Below are 23167 nucleotides of genomic sequence, written 5' to 3'. Positions count from 1 at the left end.
GTAAAGATTATATATCGTATACACCTCAAGCTTTTTTGATTTCCTTCTTTTCTTTTCGTGGACCCATTTGGTATAAAAGAAGCTGAAAGGGATGGAGCCTAATGGAGTGTGCAGCTACGCTAGAGGTCCCTGCTCAATGATCTTACAATCATTAACTTTATATCATAGCATTTGAAATGTCATTCCAATGTTGATCAGCTTGATGTACCCTCCACTGGAACGGCAGGGGTTATTTGACCCGAAATTACTACTTAAAACCTGCATGCAAAGATTAAATCAATACTAATCCAAAGGTAGGTCTGAGTTGGTAAGGGCAGAGCTCCCGCAGTTTAAAATAACCAGCGTCTCACTGCAAGACCTCTCTCATTTAATGGATTTGCATGTACTTAGAACTCCAGACTCTCTTATCAATAAAGGATTCGGGTTTCGTTTTTCAGATGTGTCTCCTTTACCATTTAAGTGGTAATTCAAGTAAGAGACATCTTTTTTAATTCCTCAAATAAGTGTCATTTTAGACTCTACAGTTTAGCATTTAGTAATTGCTGAAAAGAAAAAAAAAAAAGTCTTTTGTACAGTATTCTATTTATAATTTATTCTCTCTATTTAAATAGACCAGACAGAGAATTTACACAGGATTAACCCCTTCCCTCCCACACAGGAATACATTCGCAGCCACGGCGGCTGCTGCTGCTGACTCCGTCTCCTATGGCATAATAGAAACATGATTTAGCTTCGTTGGGTTACAGATAGCAGCTTTTAATATGCAATGAAATGCCTATTTGTAACAGTAATAGGAATATGGAAGATTGGGTCATGCAATATAAAATTCAGCAGATTGCTCCAAAGTACTACGAAAAACAAAACAAAAAAAAAGAAACCGCCTGGATATTTTTTGATGTTGCAATGGGTCATCTTTGAAGTGTGTTGCAGGCCAGTTTATGGTGCAGGTTGAAAAACTGCAGTTTAGGTCAATTTGCAATGCAGGGCTTTTTATGGCTGAGATTTGGTGAAAGTTAGTGAGTAGGGTTGAGTGATCGGGAAAGAAAAGAATTGGATTTCGATCAGCGATTGAGTAAATTTCACGATTACGTTCGGAATTCCGATCCCGATTTTTTCGGAGGGATCGAGGTCAAAGGTTATCTCAAGATCAGCTCAACCCTATTCATGTATATATCATCAATAGGGTTGAGCAATCGGGATCGGAAAAGATCGGATCCCGATCGGCGATTGAGCAAATTTCATGATCGGGATCGGATGGAAAATGATCGGATATCGGATTTTAAAATCGATCCTGAAATCTTAAGATCGGCTCAACCCTATTAGTGAATCCGCAGTGGCTTACATACTTCTTATATGCCCTGTATGACCCTTAACTTTAATGGTGTAAATGAATCTTCTTTGTGAGAAAACGTGATCTATTCAATACTAGAGATGAGCGAACACTAAAATGTTCGAGGTTCGAAATTCGATTCGAACAGCCGCTCACTGTTCGAGTGTTCGAATGGGTTTCGAACCCCATTATAGTCTATGGGGAACATAAACTCGTTAAGGGGGAAACCCAAATTCGTGTCTGGAGGGTCACCAAGTCCACTATGACACCCCAGGAAATGATACCAACACCCTGGAATGACACTGGGACAGCAGGGGAAGCATGTCTGGGGGCATAAAAGTCACTTTATTTCATGGAAATCCCTGTCAGTTTGCGATTTTCGCAAGCTAACTTTTCCCCATAGAAATGCATTGGCCAGTGCTGATTGGCCAGAGTACGGAACTCGACCAATCAGCGCTGGCTCTGCTGGAGGAGGCGGAGTCTAAGATCGCTCCACACCAGTCTCCATTCAGGTCCGACCTTAGACTCCTTAGCTAAGCACACACATTCAGCACTGCTTCATCACGCCAATACAATGCATTAGCCAGTGCTGATTGGCCAGAGTACGGAATTCGGCCAATCAGCGCTGGCTCTGCTGGAGGAGGCGGAGTCTAAGGTCGGACCTGAATGGAGACTGGTGTGGAGCGATCTTAGACTCCACCTCCTCCAGCAGAGCCAGCGCTGATTGGCCGAATTCCGTACTCTGGCCAATCAGCACTGGCTAATGCATTGTATTGGCGTGATGAAGCAGTGCTGAATGTGTGTGCTTAGCACACACATTCAGCTCTACTTCATCGGGCTAATAGAATGCATTGGCCAGCGCTGATTGGCCGAATTCCGTACTCTGGCCAATCAGCACTGGCTAATGCATTGTATTGGCGTGATGAAGCAGTGCTGAATGAGTGTGCTTAGCACACACATTCAGCTCTACTTCATCGGGCTAATAGAATGCATTGGCCAATCAGCGCTGGCCAATGCATTCTATTAGCGTGAACTGAGTTTGCACAGGGGTTCTAGTGCACCCTCGGCTCTGCTACATCAGATTGCTACATCTGATGTAGCAGTGCCGAGTGTGCATCAGATGTGTAGTTGAGCAAAACTGACTCAGCACTACTAAGTCTCTGCATTCGCATAGGAATGCATTGGCAAGCCTTCGGCCAATCAGCGCTGGCTCTGCCGGAGGAGGCGGAGTCTAAGGTCGGACCTGAATGGAGACTGGTGTGGAGCGATCTTAGACTCCGCCTCCTCCAGCAGAGCCAGCGCTGATTGGCCGAATTCCGTACTCTGGCCAATCAGCACTGGCTAATGCATTGTATTGGCGTGATGAAGCAGTGCTGAATGTGTGTGCTTAGCACACACATTCAGCTCTACTTCATCGGGCTAATAGAATGCATTGGCCAGCGCTGATTGGCCGAATTCCGTACTCTGGCCAATCAGCACTGGCTAATGCATTGTATTGGCGTGATGAAGCAGTGCTGAATGAGTGTGCTTAGCACACACATTCAGCTCTACTTCATCGGGCTAATAGAATGCATTGGCCAATCAGCGCTGGCCAATGCATTCTATTAGCGTGAACTGAGTTTGCACAGGGGTTCTAGTGCACCCTCGGCTCTGCTACATCAGATTGCTACATCTGATGTAGCAGTGCCGAGTGTGCATCAGATGTGTAGTTGAGCAAAACTGACTCAGCACTACTAAGTCTCTGCATTCGCATAGGAATGCATTGGCCAGCCTTCGGCCAATCAGCGCTGGCTCTGCCGGAGGAGGCGGAGTCTAAGGTCGGACCTGAATGGAGACTGGTGTGGAGCGATCTTAGACTCCGCCTCCTCCAGCAGAGCCAGCGCTGATTGGCCGAATTCCGTACTCTGGCCAATCAGCACTGGCTAATGCATTGTATTGGCGTAATGAAGCAGTGCTGAATGTGTGTGCTTAGCACACACATTCAGCTCTACTTCATCGGGCTAATAGAATGCATTGGCCAGCGCTGATTGGCCGAATTCCGTACTCTGGCCAATCAGCACTGGCTAATGCATTGTATTGGCGTGATGAAGCAGTGCTGAATGAGTGTGCTTAGCACACACATTCAGCTCTACTTCATCAGGCTAATAGAATACATTGGCCAATCAGCGCTGGCCAATGCATTCTATTAGCTTGATGAAGCAGAGTGTGCACAAGGGTTCAAGCGCACCCTCGGCTCTGATGTAGCAGAGCTGAGGGTGCACAAGGGTTCAAGTGCACCCTCGGCTCTCCTACATCAGAGCCGAGGGTGCGCTTGAACCCTTGTGCAGCCTCGGCTCTGCTACATCAGAGCCGAGGGTGCGCTTGAACCCTTGTGCACACTCTGCTTCATCAAGCTAATAGAATGCATTGGCCAGCGCTGATTGGCCAGAGTACGGAATTCGGCCAATCAGCGCTGGCCAATGCATCCCTATGGGAAAAAGTTTATCTCACAAAAATCACAATTACACACCCGATAGAGCCCCAAAAAGTTATTTTTAATAACATTCCCCCCTAAATAAAGGTTATCCCTAGCTATCCCTGCCTGTACAGCTATCCCTGTCTCTTAGTCACAAAGTTCACATTCTCATATGACCCGGATTTGAAATCCACTATTCGTCTAAAATGGAGGTCACCTGATTTCGGCAGCCAATGACTTTTTCCAATTTTTTTCAATGCCCCCGGTGTCGTAGTTCCTGTCCCACCTCCCCTGCGCTGTTATTGGTGCAAAAAAGGCGCCAGGGAAGGTGGGAGGGGAATCGAATTTTGGCGCACTTTACCACGCGGTGTTCGATTCGATTCGAACATGGCGAACACCCTGATATCCGATCGAACATGTGTTCGATAGAACACTGTTCGCTCATCTCTATTCAATACCACTATCTACAAGTGTAGCACTGGACAGATGTGTACGTAGTGTACATAGATCCTATTAAAGAATACTGCAAAATGATACAATTTCCTAATATAGTTAGTACGTCCATTCCATCTAGAGTTCAAGATCTGTATTTGCAATCTGTGAATGGAAACCTTCATTATTTATATGAAGAGACTGGTTTACAGGTTTAATCCACTTATCTTTAAGGAGGTGAAAATCTTCTCCTTATACCACAAATGAGCACAATGTACGCAGCACCAGAATAACCCTCCAGGAAGATCATATGGGCATTACAATGCTCTTTTTACTATGATGTGTACAGTTTGGCAGGGGTCTATATTTTTACTTGCAAAGCATGTCATATAACACCTTTGCTATGTTTTTTTTAACGGGGTTCTCTGGGACTATGTGTATCTTTAGGATAGGCCATCAATATTAAATCTGTAATGTCCGACAACCGGGACCCTCCTGAGGGTTGGTTCACATCTGCTTTGATATTCTGTTTGGGGGAGTCCGCATGGAGACCCCCCTGAATGGAATACAAAATGCAATTGCAAGTACTGTGCAGTAAAGGCACACGAACCCCTAGACTATAATGGGGATAGTGCTTGCTGCCAGATCTCCGCACAGAACATGCAGACAGGAAAGTAGTTCACAATCTACTTTCCTGTCCGCATGATTTGTGCGGGAAGTGCGTGGCAAGTATATGGACCCCATTATAGTCTATGGGGTCCATGTGCTTTTACTGCACAAAGCTTGCAATTGCATTTGGTATTTCTTTGTCACACATGGCCATGCTGCAGTTCAATCCCATTCAGATTATTGGGGCTTTGCTGGAATACCAAGCACAGCCCCTATACAATGTAAAGAGGTTATGGCAATCTATATTATAGTCCTGGAAAAGCCATTTAATCATTATAAGTAACCCCCTCCCCTCAAATAAAGATAATTCATTTCTGCATAATAACCTATTGTAATTATATTATGAACATTTTTGGTACTATTTTGGTGAAATTGAGACCAAAGATACATCTACAAAGCCTGATCATTCACAATATCAAATGTAAGGGTCTGACCATATATATTAGAAAGCCATCTCTGTCTCCTATAGTAGATGAGTTAAGTATACTAGGTGAGGTAAGTAAACTAGGTGAGGTAAGTATACGAAGTGAGAGAATGCCTTTTGTGTGGCTTCTTACTGATATTCCAGCTATAATAACCTCTGCCCTATGTCACAGATGCACCAACTATACCACTCCTTTGTTCTGTCACTGACCCTGTTCTATTGACCCCTTTTCCCACCAGTACAAATCACTTTACCCTCTTTGTGAAAATAATAGGAGCAAAGTAATGTTCTTTCCTAAAGGGTTTTCAAAAAGGGCATAATATACTAGCGGAGACTTTATTTAGGCATCTGCTAACATCGGCTGACTCTCTAAGCAGCTCTTAAGTTACAACTATGACTATAAAGACGCACAGACTGGAGACTTTACAATAGTTTTTTCTGTCTGAAGATATAACAATTTTAGCAAGGTATTTATCTGTGAATCCAGATGATCATATCCGTATGCGAACTACAATGCTAGAATTACTGACTCGGGTTAGGGTGCCAAATTCAACAACTAGAGGTTAATTGCCAATCTGGTTTTTACATATATTTGACCATTAATCTGCAACTACTAAACCAAACACTAAAACATTCCTGAAATATTATTATCCAAGTAGGTGTAATACATGTAGATAGACTAGTAGATAGATAAGTCAATGTACTGTAGTATTTATCTACTCGTGAACTTGCCTCGTCGTCCTCACAGCAGCGCAGCACACAGTGATTTACCACAGACTGCCACTCTTCTGTCTTCTGCTTCGTCCCTGTTTTACCGTATATTCAGCTGAGTATACGGTAAAACAGGGACGAAGCAGAAGAGTGGTAGGCTGTGGTAAATCCATAGGAATGAATGGAGGCATCCGGCATGCAGGGGGTTAAGCGGCCGGCCGCTTCCATTCATTCCTATGGGTGCTAAGCTTTTCCCACAATGATTGGCCAGTAGCCAAGCATTGTGGGAAATAAGCCCCAATCTCGATCCCGCCCGAAAAGATTGGGATCAGAATTCTGATTGTGAAATTTTCTCGATCGCCGATTGGAATCCGATCTTTTCCAATCCCGATCGCTCAACCCTACTACTACGTCCATCAGTGGTCACTGCTTTACAACACAGCAGTCCCATTCCATTTTTGTGAAGAGGTCTCTGCTGAGACCTGAGATTGACTGCAGCTTAAACAGGGCATCACTGCCGGGGGCCAGGGAAAACTGTAATTAGATGACAAGGCATGTCAATGCTGGGAACAAAAGAGGTGAGTGATGTTTTCTATAAGGTTTTAGCCCATCGGTGACACCATCAAAGCTAAAAAAAATTAAGTCAAACAAAAATACCTAAAATAATAATAATAATAATAATAATAATAATAATAGCAATAATAATAACAACAATAATGCCATCTTATAATACACTTCATACCTTAAAGCACCTTATTAGCATACGTGGTTAATTTGATGGCAATCCTCAAATCGGAGGGGGTAGGTGACTTCTATGGTGAAAATTAATTTGCTGACAATGCAATAAACCTGAGTCATGGATTCATTTGGGGTGAATAATAAACTGGTAAAATATCTAATACAGTTATAAGCTCTGTATAGAAGTCAAAAGAGTCTAAAAATACAGATGTGTAATACAACCATTGTAAGGGCAGCATGGTGGCTCAGTGGTTAGCACTGCAGCCTTGCAGCGCTGGAGTGCCTGGGTTAGAATCCCACCAAGGACAACATCTGCAATGAGTTTTGTATGTTCTCCCTGTGTTTGCGTGGGTTTCCTCTGGGTACTCTGCTTTCCTCCCACCCACATGCCACAGACATACTGATAGGGACTGTAGATTGTGAGCCCTATGTGGGATATTGACTGTCAATGTCTGTAAAGCGCTGCAGAATATGATGGCGCTATACAAGTAAGCATAATAAATAAATAAAATAACATGGCTCTCTACTGCCCTTGTAGAAGCCAAGGCTGTGTGATGGGTGTATATTTTAATCTTTATGGACTTATATGAGAACAGTAAGCATGTGTATTATGAATGTATATTTTTTTAAGGAAAAATATATCTTTGTACCATATTAGCCAGTGGATATCAAATATAAAGATTGAGTCTTCAGTAGTTGTTACCTTTTTAATGGCTAACAAAAATGATGACAGATTGCAAGCTTTCAAGACTACTAGGTCTCTTCCTCAGGCATGGTATGTACTATGCCTGATAGTCTATCTGTCTTAAGACAAGTTTAACCTTCTTCCCTGCTTCCTCACTGCTTTGCACTACAGCACTGCTTGCTTTGAATAGCAACTACACAACCATTCTAAACTTATGGCATGTAACCACCAGTGTGTAATAGAAGATTATTCGGCAATTGTCATAGAGATCGGGAGATGTAGAGAATTTTTCTCTTGTGTAAATTATCTGCCATTTAGCATCTTAGTAACGGCTTCACATCTTACCATACACTCAAAGAAAAGATCTTACTAAATGTGTACATTAAGGCAAAGTGATCAATGGTGTTTTTCTAAGAATGCTTCTCACAGTAGCACGAGCAACAGAGCTGGCAATAAAAGAGTTAATGCTCTGTGGGAATAGAATAAAGCCTAGCTTCCCGACATATTAACAGTCAGAGCTTTTTCTGAATAGCTGTGTAATTTCATCCAAGTTACACAGTGTAAGGAGGAAGTTGCCAATACATTAAACATCAGCCCAGGTGGTTATATGTAAGAGTTGCTTGTATTTCCCTTGTATCTAAGTTTTCATAGACATGACTCTGCAAACATTACTCCGGCATTTTACACTTTACTTTAGAGAACATAAGAGCCCAGTATCCTCATTATATGTTGTAACTACACATGGTAAATTTTCTTAACATCCTGATATAGGGCTGGCTAAGCAAAATTGAAAACATATGAGAATGAGAATGAGAGAATGTATATATATATATATATATATATATATATTACACACATATGCAAATATATTCATTGCATATATGAATGTATATATAAATACATATATGCATACATATTAAAGGGCTCTATCAGCAAAATCATGCTGATAGAGCCCCACATATGCGTGAATAGCCTTTAAAAAGGCTATTCAGGCACCGTAAATGTTATATTAAACTACCCCCCGTTTTAAAATAAAACCCTAAAAAGAATATGATCTACTTACGCATCGTGCACGATGGGCGGGCATTCAGAGTGTGTCTTCTTCTTTATCCACGCCTCTTCTTCCTCTGATGTCCTCCGGTCCCGTCTTCCTCCGGCGCTCGCGAACTGACACTGATAGAAAAAAATGGCCTGGGCGCCTGCGCAGTAGCCGTAGTAGAAGCCGCATGCTACTGCGCATCATACCTGGATTTAATAGCTGCTTTTGCCCTTAGTTATATGACCTGTCTTTAGATTTAACTTTAATTATTATTTTTTTTTTAAAGAAAAGTACCCCAATGGTAGAACCCCTTTGATCAATTGCAATCTGTTGGGGAGCCACAGCATGTGTGTTGTTTCACTACAGTGCCCCCACAGGAGAATATAAGCATTACACAGTTTCCACATAAATGCATAACATCTGTGTAATGCATGAATGTGCCACATCCTTTATGGTGAGGGATACTTTTTGTAGTTATTAAATTAAAAAAAGCCCCTTCTCCTTAGAATTCCCTGATAGAATTTTTGAAAATGGATTTTAAACCAGACAGCTCCTTAGTATTTTACATAATACCGCCTTGTACCTGGGATGTCTTCATTTGTGACGCAGCTGCAGGTAGGGGAACCTGTAGCCTATACATGATTCTGTTCTGTTTGTGTCCTCAATGTTACGGGGTCAGTGTTATAAGATCAAAGTGATAAAAGGCAAACTATGGATGCTCCATTTCTATCCAATTGCTAGATGTGACTGCAAGGCCCTTTATAAAAAAGACAGGTCTATTACTGGTAGTCGTCCATATTTAATAGACATAGTATGTAACATGGTAACACTAAATAATAAGAATACACTATTATCCATGTTATTACAACCGAATTTCTCTTTGCTTTAGTGCCCCTTAAATAATTATCAGCAATGCCCCGTGACATTGCATCCTGACTTATGGCAAACGGCTCAGTTATTGGCAAGCAATATTGTCCCAATTTTATCTCCTTAGCATGAAATGAGATGACACCTGAAGCTTGCAGCTGTAGGCAGATACAGCATCTCATGTTACCCACGTAGGTAACACTGATAAATAATGTATATATTAATATATAATGAAGTATAGGATGAGTACCCTTTGATCTTTCTGATGGCTTACATTTTGTAACCACAGCATATAATGGAGTACCGTTAACTCTGAAGAAGCAAGTGTGAGTTAATGCACTTGCCTTTGATGTCAGCTCTCTATCAGATCCCAAGTGATTGTCTTTAGATTCTAATGGCATTTTTTTCAGGAGTGCTGGATGGGAAAATTTGATAACGTCTTGGTGAAAGTTTGAAAAACAGAGAAAATTTAGTTTCCGAAGCTTGGAGATTCTACGCCATAAAACATCTTCCTTTAACTTACATCAGATGCTAAACTGCATGCATTTGTGTGTGTGTATATATATATATATGTCGTAGATACATAAAGCCAACAGAATTATTTCTGAACCCTGTTGTCCGTATACCTGTAAGTGTAGTGTATATGTATGTGCAAATGTCTATTTCAGGATAGAATAGTGATAACAAGGTTAATATGATTATCACAATAGTTTTCTTGGGGTTGAATATATCTTAAACCCTGAGAATAATTTTCTATTAAGAATTCTACTTATTTGCTTAGATTCTATTGCTAAATACTAAAGACTGAGAAAAATTTGCAGCCACCACCAAGTAGAAGTTTTTGATGCGCAAAGCTGAGCCTTTTTATATTTTACACCCATCTGGCAAGGCCGGGCAAGGTAGACAAGTTGGGAGAGCTGTGTGATCTACTTACAACAGGGAGAGAGACACCTACACCTGAGAGATCAGTGGGTTCGGTGAACCAGGACACTTAGGCAAACACCTGGTGTGCCGGAGCCTGGCACTTGTGGAAGTGCGTTGTTTGTTGTCGCAACCTTGAGACCTGTGCAAGTTATACTTCTTTACCCCACTGTGAGAGTTACCTTTACCTTCTGTCCTGTAACTTCTATAGTACAGAAGGATCTGCATTGTGATATCAGGTGGTGTGTCCACTGGAAATCCAAATAACCTGCAAGGGGATGAAGTGCTTGGATGGTAACTGCAAAGGAGGAGGTGCTTATCAGCCATGATAGGAAGAAACGGTGCTGGCTGTGTGAGCGCCATATTTCCATTCTGTCCTGGCTGTACACCGGAGCCCGGTTATACATCCATACCTTCTAAGACATTGATGGCTTTTTCAAAGATGTCAGAACTGAAATACAACATGCCGATTCATTCCTACAAGCTTCGTGACTGATCCTCCAAAATGTCAGGTTTACTTGACTTTACCTATAAGCTAAGGCCCCACATACCAGGCCATGAAAAAACACTGCCAGAAAAACCAGGGCAGAAATGCATAGCACTTTTCATAGAAACTCCACAGTTTTCCCCTGTAGACTTTCTGCCTCAATTATAATCTACTGTATAAATATAATTGACATGCTGCGCAACAGTTTAAGAAATCGCAACAATTTCACTGCCCATATTTTTCGGCAATGTGTGAATGTGATTCACTAGAATCCACTTTTCTGGGACTGTAAAATGCACCAGTTATTATCCATCATTTATGCTGCGTGGGGCCCTGGTCTGAATATGGAAGCCTTCAGAATCAAAGCTTCTAGAGAAAATGGAACACACAAGGTGTTTAAAGAGGACCTTTTATCATTTGGGGCACATGCGGTTTTAAAAACTGCTTGAAAGCCGTTGGCTTTCACGATCTGTGCCCCAGGTGAAGAGCTATCGGTGCTGGTACCGTAGCTCTTCACCGTCAGTATAGCACTGTACTGTGAGAGTGGGGAGGAATGCCTCCTCCCTCTCCTGACTGTACTTGTCCATAGACGAGTACTGCGGGGGTGGGGTTCCTCTGGGCTCTCACAGTACAAGTGCTATAGGCGTTGACTGTCAGAAACACCTGTCTGATGGTGAAGAGCTACGATACCGGCACCGATAGCTCTACATCTGGGGCACAGATCGTGAAAGCCGACAGTGCGATGAGTTTAGTACACTGTCGGCTTTCTAGGGTATATAAAACCGCACGTGCCCCAAGTGATGAAAGGTACTCTTTAACTATGATATTGGAGGCACATTGAAATACTCTCAAGATACATTTACCTGCAGTTCTTTGTTTAACAATAGATCATCGTGATTCTACAGCCATGTGTCACAAATGACGAATTCAGCTCTGCTACATCTCTGCATATCAAACTATATGTATATAATAATCCCTAAAATGATTTTAGAACCTAGAGAGTTTCCTAAATATATTCTTTTCCCAGTGTATAAATGATATTACATCGCCATGCAGTTGTCAATCTCCCCTATAGGTGATTAGTGCTTATAGGCATATATACTGGGACTGTGCTAGACTCACAATGGGGTCAGATTACAGATACCAGACGTGTTTTGTTCTGCCTAATTGTGACAGAAAATTATTGCGGAGATGAAAAATTTCAAACAATGTGAATTGTAAAAGTTGTGCTTTGTTACTCAGCAGCCGTAAAATGGGATGGTTTGATTAAACAAGGCCTGGTGGGGGAGATATCCTGTGGCAATTAGGCCAGAAAACATACACGGCCCAAGCTTTGAACTATTGTAATGGCATGGAGATAGAATACACACATTCTTTCATGTTATAAAATAGCTTTTTAGTGCTTCTTGTGTTTGCTTGGAATTTTGCATCTCCTTTTGTCTTCTTTTGCATCCTGAGATGTTTGTCATTTAACTTCTGACAGCAATTACCAGAAATTAAAAAAAAAGAAGTTATGGTCTATTTTTAATATATAAGTTAAGGAAGCCAGTCCCATCCAAGATGACGTAGAAAACTAAAACAGTTCCTTTGGTATAAATAGCTTCTTCAGAAACGTAAAGGTGCCAGCAGCACCGAAATCTGAATATCAAACAAAGAACCATGGGAGATAAAATGGGAATAATGTAAAATTAAACAAGTAAATAAACATATCAATAAATAATAGAAATTATAAAAAATATATATGAATAAAACATATACAAATGTTATTAAAGCTAGCTGAGACAGGATATAACATGGCATGGTATCAATGATGCATATGTTGTACTACAGGGCTGGGTTCACGCTAGCACTTGATCTCCATTCTGGAATTCTATCCCCCATTCCGCTTGAAAAAAAGCAAGACTTTTTTTTCAGCATTATTTGGGTGAAACCCAGTGGACCCCTTTATAGTCTATGGCAGGGGTAGGCAATCTTTGGCACTCCAGCTGTTGTAAAACTACAACTCCCAGCATGCATACTTGCTCTGCTGTTCTTGGAACTCCCATGGAAGTGAATGGAGCATGTTGGGAGTTGTAGTTTCACAGCAGCTGGAGTGAGGAAGGTTGCTGACCTCTGGTCTATGGGATCGGTGGAATTCCGTGGTTAACTACTTTTTAAGCCAATTGGGTTTCCATTTCTTGGGTCCCCAAGCAAACCTAAAAAATGGAAGCCAGATTGCTATTGTGAACATAGCCTAAGGGCTTGTTCACATCTGCGTTCTCCTGTCCGTAGTTCAAGTTTCCGTTTCCTGCCTAAAACAGAGGCAGGAGACGGAAACCTGCAGGAGTCTCTCTCACCCATTCATTTGAATGGGTGAGAAAGATTTCCGGCCGTGAGCGGTGGTGAGCGTTTTAGGCTCTCCGCCGCGAAACCGGGTTTTATAATCCGGACACAGAGTCGGACATGCAGTACTCTGTGTCTGGATTAAAAAATCTGGTTTCGCGGCGGAGAGCATAAAACGCTCACTGCCGCTCACGGCAGGACCCGGTCTGAGCTTTCCGACTTCTGGCATGCAGAAGACGGAAAGCTCAGAACGGACAGGTGAACGCTAGTGTGAACCTAGCATAAGCATGAATTTAAAGAATGCATATTCTTCAAGAAAGGCTTTCCAATCAGGGCTGTAATAAGAGGTAAGCACAGAAGTAGAGTATGACTGAGGGAAGAAACATCACGTCTATGCATCTGATAATGCTGTATAGCATAGCTATATAAAGATGTAATGGGTGCAGTCTTATTTAGAAACCACATAGTGCATGTAAGGACTTATTTACACGTCATTGTCTTGGTCACTGATCTACATCTGTAACCATATCCAAACTAGAGTGTCAAAAAACACAGAATAGGTGCAGATCTTTCCATGATAACTTACTTATGTGTAGTTCATACTCCCGGTTTTGCCTCACAATCACTGATGCAAATCACTGACCAAAACAATGATGTGTGAATAAGACCTTACAGAGCGGATCAGAATTGAACGCTCTCCGAGATTTTGTCCCACACCTTGTCCTCCTTTTCTAGAAATATCACATCTGTTTCTGATTGATAAAAGTGTTATGGTGAAAGCTACGACCAACTGAACTGGTAATATTAAATTGAAAATACGCATTAGACCCAATCTGCGGATTTTGCTTGGATCAGATACTTACCTAATGTGTAGATATGTGGGGATGTTCACATATGTGGGGATGTGCAGATATGTGAGGATGTTCAGACACGTAGGGATGTGCAGATTCGTGGGGATGTGCAGATATGTGGGGGATATTCAGATATGTGCGGATGTTCAGAAATTTGGGAAAGTTCACATATGAGGGGATGTGCAGATATATGGGGATATGCAGATATGTGGGGATGTTCAAATATGTGGGGATGTGCAGGTAAGTGGGGATATTTAGATATGTGCTGATGTTCACATATTTGGGAAAGTTCATATATGAGGGGATGTGCAGATATATGGGGATGTTCAGATACGGGGATGTGCAGATATGTGGGGATGTTCAGATACGTGCGGATGTTCAGATATGTGGGGATGTTCAGATACGTGCGGATGTTCAGATATGTGGGGATGTTCAGATACGTGCGGATGTTCAGATATGTGGGGATATTCAGATATGTGGGGATGTGCAGATATGTGCGGATGTTCACATATGTGGGGTTGTTCATGTAAGTGGGAATGTTCACATATATGGGGATGTGCAGAAATGTGGGGATGTTCTGATTCTCTTTTATTTCTAGATACAATATAAAAGAGGGATTGTGCAAGCTAGATTTTAACACAGCCAGTCTTAGGTCCCTACGGGAAATATGGAGCCACGAGAAGAGTCCGGCAGCACCTTGTTTCCCTTTCCTACTGATAAGAAAAATACACACTTGAATCTTAAGTCTGGAGTAAATGCCATCTGCCCTGTAGTTTGGAGATTGCATGCATCCATGTATTTTTGATAATGTAGGGTAATTCATTTAGGTAAAGAGATTCTGCTTATGCATGCATTAAACCATCTACTAAATGTAAAACAGTAAAAAACAACAACAGGTAAAGACACTTATTTGTCTCGGAGTCTGATTTTATTGTGCTTTCAGGCAGTTTTTTTGAAGTCCAGAGATTGGATATTTGATGCATTTCCGGGTTGGGAGTTCCTGTCTTTACAGATGCAAATACAAAAATACTACAGTGCAGCTTAGCACAAAGGAATATCACACAGATAGCATCAGACTGGCTACCATGTTGATATTATTTAGTACTGATGGGGTTTTTAGGTTAATATACTGTAGCTTAAGTTAACCACTGAGCTTCCATATCTTCATTTCATTCGGAATATTCCATCCTTTCTTCATTGTATTTTCACACTTTAGAAATGATAACAGTGATATTCTGTAAAAGACAAACCTTGTGCAGAGACAGACATTATTTATATGTAAAACTGAGGGTCTATTAGAGTGTTGTTTGCACAAACCATTATGTGCTTTCTGCAGTATATTCTCCTTTGCACTGAATAACACAGTAAGATTTCCAAAAGAGCAGTGAGTTTTAGTAATATTCCCTGCTGCTTGTTGAGCCTTTGTTATATGTCCAAATGTACATCCTAGAGACTTGACAGTATTAGGCCAGGAAACACTGCAGAAAAAACATGGCGTCTTACAGTCACAGCAAAGTGGAAGGGACTCTAGTGAATCCCACCCTTACTTTGCAGCATGTCAATTATACCTACAGAAACACCGTCAGTTTCCCTTTAGGTATAATTGAAGCAGAAAATCTGAAGAAGAATCCTCTGCGAACTTTCTGTGCAAAGCGGTTCAGGAAGACCAGTGATGCATTGCCGCCGCAGTTTTTCCTGCCAAGAATAGCTACAAAAGAAACGGGAATATATAGGAAGTTCTTATACTTGTCCCTTCTGTTCAATCCACTTTTGACTATTGTTCAACAAACCGCAGGAAAATCTGCAACAAAAAAGCTGCAAAGTGGGGTCTCAAACTTACATAGTCTAAACTTAGACCAAGCAGTTGGAAAATACACCACATAATTCTGTAAAATAAATTTGGTGCATATTGCTAGATATTTTAGAAACTTTATTTTTAAAGAAACTTTTTTTTAAATGTAGAGTGTGAGCCCCACATAGAGCTCACAATGTACTTTCCCCCCCCCATCAGTATGTCTTTGGAATATGGGATGGAAATCCATGCAAACACAGAGAGAACATACAAACTCCTTGCAGATGTTGTTTTGCCCTTGGTGTGATTTGAACACCAGGACTCCAGCGCTGCAAGGCTGCAGTGCTGACCACTAAACCACTGTGTGGCCCCTGACATTTTAGAAACTTTTGTCCACATTTGCCAAAATTTGTAGTTATGCCCTCTTTTCCACTAAGGGCTCGTTCACATCTGCGTCGCCCTCTCCGTACTGCAGGTTTCCGTTTCCTGCCTAAAACAGAGGCAGGAGACGGAAACCTGCAGGAGTCTCTCTCACCCATTCATTTGAATGGGTGAGAGAGATGTCCGGCCGTGAGCTCTCCGCCGCGAAACCGGGTTTTATAATCCGGACACAGAGTCGGACATGCAGTACTCTGTGTCCGGATAAAAAAATCCGGATTCGCGGCGGAGAGCCTAAAATGCTCACCGCCGCTCACGGCAGGACCCGGTCTATGGTTTCCGTCTTCTGGCATGCAGAAGACAGAAACCATAGAACGGAGACCCTGAACGCAGGTGTGAACCTAGCATAAGCCAAACCTATCTGTCAAGCGCCAAAAAAGTCTAAAATAGTAAATGTGATGCAAGGATGTCATATACTATTGGGCAGACACAGAATTTTTAAATTAGTAAGTCTCTGCCAATGTTTGCTAGGACTAACAGAGATTTAGATACACAGATAGGTACATAGATGATATCTAAAAGATAAACAGATGATAGATAGATAGATAGATAGATAGATAGATAGATAGATGATAGATAAATAAATAGATAGATGATAGCTAAATAGAGATAGATAGATAGATAGATAGATAGATAGATAGATAGAAAGATAGATAGATAGGAGATAGATAGATAGATAGATAGATAGATAGATAGGTAGATCGTTAGATAGATAGATAGATAGATAGATAGATAGGAGATAGATAGATAGATAGATAGATAGATAGATAGATAGATAGGAGATAGATAGATAGATAGATAGATAGATAGGAGATAGATAGATAGATAGATAGATAGATAGATAGATAGATAGGAGATAGATAGATAGATAGATAGATAGATAGATAGATAGATAGATAGATGGATTCAACAGATGAATAGGTTAATAAAGTGCAGTCTTTGTATGTTTGCTGGATTTATCGGCGTGCTGCTTTGTTCTGTTTTTTGTTAGACACGTAGGTAGATAGATAGATAAAAATTCCCTTAAAAATATATTGCTAAATCAAGCTGAAGTCGCACAGGACAAATTCCTAAAAATATACAGTGTGTAAAAATGCATTATTTACTAAACTAAATGCAGATGTTAATTTTGAAACACAGAATAATCTATGCATTCAATTCCTTGTATTTTCCTACCAATCTCGAATATAACAAAAAAAAAATCTCACACACAAAGAAACAATTGTATTGTGTTCAATAATGACAAGATTGTAAAGGCATCTCTGTATTGTTCTGTGTATCCCTTCATTCCGAGTGTTTAACACGCCTTATTCTGAAATGAATAAATGTCCTCCACAGAACACTGTCATCTCATTGTCTGGTTTGTTGTTATTATGCAGCATTTTCATAAATCAGAGGTGATAATCTTTTAATGGCTTTCTCTAGAGCTTTAAACGCCACGCAAAAGGAAAAAAAAAAGACTAAAAGCTGAAAAAAAAACAAAGAAAAGGTAATTGTTTGCATAGCTTGTGACTCCGGCCCATTGGTTACTTTACATGTATCTGTTTTCTAAACACCAAAAGCCTTGAGGTTAATTTGAGGATTAATTTTAATTAGCAGCCGACCTATTGCTTTGTTAATGGCTCATTATTGCTTATCTTATGGACTCGGCTATCCTGAATTTCATCTCATACGCTACAGATTACATCAGTCATTCAAGAGCTTATTTCCTTTTTGTTCTAAATATCTTGACTTTTTCTATATAATATATCATGGAAGACACTGCTAATACGTTAAGATAATATTTGCAGGTAGAAGACCTTTAAGTGACATTATAATTGGCAAAATTCATCTGATAATACAGTGTATAATATGTTGTAATATATCTTCTCTTTCTGTAATTTAAAGTATAAAAGTGTATATTTATAGTTCATGAAATAATAATTATATATATATATATATATATATATATATATATATATATTAACTTATATTTGTGTGCGCACATAAGTAGTAATATTGTAAAATTTAGGAAATATTTAAGGAATTCTAAGTTATGTGTTAGAGCAGCACACAAAGAGTTAAGATCTCTTTTCCTTATTGGAGAGAATTAGCCAGGCATTGGCATTATCAGTGCGATGTCACAGTTCATTATAAAGAGCTGCTGCAGGATCTCGGGAATGAAACGCGTTTAAGAGGTGCTCAGATATCTTGGTCACTCTCCCAAGTTCCAAACTTGTGTGGCTTTTGTGTAAACTCCTTCAGAAGCTTTGGCATTGAATTCCACAAAAGTGTCACACCCCATTACGTTAGATTTTTGTTTTCTATTACAGGACTCTAAATTGTTTTCTGAAGCTGAAACTCCAAGGGCTTTGAACTGGGCTCGAGTGGAAGTGAATAATTAGGAGTTGCCATATTAGCCATTCCCTAGAGCAGGCAGTGTAAACTACAACTAATGCCATCCTAGTCCTGGAAAACCTAGGCGTACACATAATGCTTCTGTGTCTAGAGCTTGCACTCACATCTGAGGCTTGGGCTGTAAACAGACCTTTTCTAGTGAGATTTTAACTAATAAGTGACAGGTGCAATCCACGGGAGTGGAGGGAGACACATTTAGCATTGAGACTGCCATTACTGGCTTTGACTAAAAATTGCATCAAAATCTGCATCAAAAAGCAAAAAAAAACTTCATGTGTGTACCAGACTTAGTACATCTGTTCCAGTCTGTAAAGAAATTAAAAATGTTCCCCACAGTTGCAAACATCTAAAGCATCTCATAATGGGTTCACATTACCATCATTATAGTCTATTGCTCTCATCCATCATAGGCTGAGAACAACGGGCTTAAACATTAATAGAATACCTGAAGGGTCCCCTATGTCTACGATTGTTCCTATATCCTCTACTGTAAAAAACATGAAGTTGTAGATGTAATGCAACATTAAAATTCATTTATGGTTTTAATAAAAAATCTTTTTATAGAGGTGTTTTTGATTGTTAATATGGATACAAAAAGAACCAACTGTAAAATTATTTTTCTACAGTTTGGGTCTAAAAGGTGTTATTTTATCTGTACAACGCCTGTGTATATATCCTATCTGGGCCTATGGACATCTCAGAGTGGGGTTCCCTGCATGGAATCATCCTCTATCATCCAGAATTAGGTGAATATATGTGAGAGTAAATCAACCCATCCATGCTTTGCATTGCTCAGGCTGGATTCACACCTGTGTCTGTTTCTGTTGTGAGACCCAGTCCCCCATTCTGCTTGAAAAATGCCGAGAGAAAAGTCCTGCAAAGCGGAACGTTTTCTGAAATGAATCTTTTTTGTTGTAGATTTTGCTGCGTGTTTTTTTGATCCAGAGCCAGGAGTGGATTGAGCTAAAGGTAGAAGTATTACCTATATATTTCCAATTCCTTTTTTATGCTAAGGCCCCACGAGACATCTGCGGTGGCATTGCGGTTCTTCCTGCAGCTCTTTAAACAGAAAATTCATGGAGTTTTCCTCCACACACTTTCTGTTACGATTATATCTATGGGAAAACCACCAGCGTTTCCATAGATATAGTTGACATGCTGCAATTTCCAAAACCGCGCCGGTGTTGGAAATTGTGGCAAAGTGGTCTGCAAAATACCGTGATTTTTCCTGCAGTATTACGACCATGGAAAAATCGCAGCGTTTCTGTCACGTCGAGTCTCGACCATTCTTTGCTTTTACTCATAAAACGCAGCAAAATCTGCAACCAAAAAAGCTGCGTTTCGGCACGTAAGGCTTCAGCCTTAGGCTAAAGCCCCACATTGAGGAAATGCAGCTTTTTTTGTTGCAGATTTTGTTGCATTTTTTGAACCAATGTCCGGAGTGGATCGAGCAGAAGGGACAAGTATAAGAAGCTTCCTATATATTTCCCAATTCCTTTTGTAGCCATTCTTGGCTTCAGCTCAAAAAACTGCAGCAAAATCTTCAATAAAAAAGCTGCATTTCCACAACGTGAAGCCTCAGCCTTACAAAAGTTTTTTTCCCCCTTATATTGAACCTTGCATTTTCCAAATATTGGATTACAATGTAACTACATTGGAATAAGAATCTCAGTGGATAGGAAGTGATGCCGATAGATTCCACTGGTAACCTCTCAACCTTTCATTGTCACGTTATTACATTGCACAAGAAAACCCCTTATAAATCCCCATTTAATAAGCTACACAAATTATGTACTTTAGAGGGACATCAAAGCCCAATCATGCAGATCCCAGAGAGGCAATTTCCTTATTTCCTATGGACACCGTTCTTGCTCTAACAACATCACCAATGCTAGTTAAAAATAGATAAATAAGATAAATTAGCCTTATGTCCTTAGGCAAGGGAGGCAGCTGCATTGGAGCAGATGTCATTCTCACAGAATTGCTAACCCTTTTAAAATGATGATAATGATTATGAAAAATAAGTGATAATAATATCCATGCTGTATTATTATAATTGATAAGAATATTGATTATTATCATTTTACTTTACAATAAACTAAATCATATAACCATAAGATAAAATATTGTAGTCAATTGAGAAGAGCAAGTTTGCAGGCTCGAGCCAATTTATTGACTGATAGTTATCCAGTTTTCTCTGACCCTGGTGATCAGCTGATAGCTGCGGGTCAGGCTTTTGGCAATACCCACTGGAAGCTGCTTTTGATCTCCTATACAAAATGTTTTATTAGACGCCAATCTGTAACATGGATGTCCAACTATATAACACATGGACAGCTGGACAAGGCAGGAGCTGCTCTCATTTCTGTTTGTAAGCAGGATCATCAAGTGGGGACACTCCTGTATGACGTGTAAATGTCCAAATATGGCTCAGAAACGGGGTTTCTTTATGTGACATCCCTATTAGGTAATAGGACATGCACTGATAAGTGAATCTAGAAACTTGTAAACTTTCAAAGTTTTGCCGATTTCTATCAGTCGAAATGAAAAGATTTCAGTGAAGGCATATGAGAAGATTATATAGATTTTGACTAAGGTAATGTAGGGCTGAAAGACATTAGTAATGTCTAATAGAGATGAGCGAACAGTAAAATGTTCGAGATTCGATATTCGTTTCGAGTAGCCCCTCAATATTCGACTACTCGAATCGAATATCGAACCCCATTATAGTCTATGGGGGGAAAATGCTCGTTTCAGGGGTAGGCAACGTTTGATCAAATTACACTTACCAAGTCCACGAGTGAGGGTCAGGCTGGATCCTCCGAGAAGTCTTCTCTGTGCAGCGTCCCCGCGGCGTCTTCCGGCTCTGAATTCACTCTGCCAGGCATCGGGCTTGGGCAGAGCCGACTGCGCATATCCGCACTACAAGCGGACATGCGCAGTCGGCTCTGTCCAGGCCCGATGCCTGACAGAGAGAATTCAGAGCCGGAAGACGCCGCGGGGAAGCTGCACGGTGAAGACTTCTAAAGGTAGGAGAAGAACCAGCGTTGATTGGCCAACTGTATAGCATTCGGCCAATCAATGCTGGTTCTGCATTTAACTTTCCCATTTGAATAGCGAGTGGTACTCGATCTAGTACGAGTATTTCGAATACCGTAGTATTCAATTGAATACCTACTCGATCGAGTACTACTCGCTTATCTCTAATGCCTAACACTTTAGATATCTGGGGACAAAGGCTCATATGGCCAACAGCTATCATGGTGGACTCCATGACTGAGTGTACATGTGTCCTGAATGTGGAGATAGGAGAAAGCTGGCACTTGGCTTATTTCTCCAAGAACAAAAGAGTAAGACTGGTAAGGCTTATGGTTATCACCCCTGCCAACTGCTGCCAGGGAACAATTGGAATAACCCCAAACGCATTAGATAGTCAGCCGCTAACGCAGTTTAGGCCACCATTACATGCTCTTTTTCTCTTGAAAAAAAGGAAAGTTGACTGAAGGGACCTTCCGCTTTTTAAAGACTGCAGCGTAAAACTACCCTTATAAATTTCTCTATCCCAGAACATATGTCCTCAATATTTTCCCTAAATTTAGCCATTCTACAAGGAGCTTAAAGAGGATAATAATAATAATAATAATAATAATAATAATAATAATAATAATAATAATATATTTTATTTATATAGCACCAACATATTCCGCAGCACTGTACAATTTGTAGGATTCAAGTACAGACAAAAAGTTACATTACGAAGAAATAGTCTCTTCACACAATGGGACTGAGGGCCATGCTCACAAGAGCTTACAATCTATGAGGCAGAGGGGGTAACACAAGAGGTAGTAGGGGCGGCATTACTTATACAGTGGTCAGACAATTTTGTAATAGAGGTTACTGTCATTACACAAACATAAAACTGTATGAGCCGTCACCAGTCGTGTCCTTTAACATGCAGATGGTGCCTGGACATATAAAGTTAGCCTGAAACGGCATTATATTGTGTGAGGTGATGTGGGAGCAGGAACAGAGGAGGTTTCATTTGGGTAATTACGGTACGGACGTGTTTACATTAGGAATTGTGATAGGCCTGTCTGAAAAGATGTGTCTTTAGTTTGCGCTTGAAGCTTTAGAAATTGGGAGTTAATCTGATTGTCTGGGATAGAGCATTCCAGAGAAGTGGTGCAACTCGGGAAAAATATTGTATACGAGCGTGGGAGGTTCTGATAATAGAGGATGTTAGTCTTAGGTCATTGAGTGAATGGAGAGCATTGATTAGGCGATAGACAGAGATGAGAGAGGAAATGTAGGGAGGTGCAGCATTATGGAGAGCCTTGTTGATAAGGGTGATAACTTTATATTGTATTCTAATGAATAGGCAGCCAATGTAGTGACTGACACAGACCAGAAGCATTGCTGTAGTGTCTAGACTGATAGATGAGCCCACGTCACATTTTGCATGTCATATATATATATATATATATATATATATATATATATATATATATATATACACACTTCCCACCACTGTCCCGTCCTGCTTGCCAGTCCTATCCTAAGCAATAGGCGGCAACTGGTTGATGGGCCCTTCCTATATAAGTGACAACAC

The 23167-nt window shown here is 40.7% G+C and overlaps 1 long non-coding RNA gene across 1 annotated transcript in view; it reads left to right on the top strand.

Annotated features, from left to right (window-relative positions):
* LOC142213541 (uncharacterized) overlaps window positions 1–23167 on the top strand; it is a 781216-nt gene that overhangs the window by 209747 nt on the left and 548302 nt on the right. The gene's annotated exons all lie outside the window — the stretch shown is intronic.

This window comes from Leptodactylus fuscus, chromosome 7 (genome assembly GCF_031893055.1).
Source record: "Leptodactylus fuscus isolate aLepFus1 chromosome 7, aLepFus1.hap2, whole genome shotgun sequence".
Taxonomy (NCBI): domain Eukaryota; kingdom Metazoa; phylum Chordata; class Amphibia; order Anura; family Leptodactylidae; genus Leptodactylus; species Leptodactylus fuscus.
Note: the sequence above shows the minus strand (reverse complement) of the source record. Positions and strands in the feature narration are given on the sequence as shown.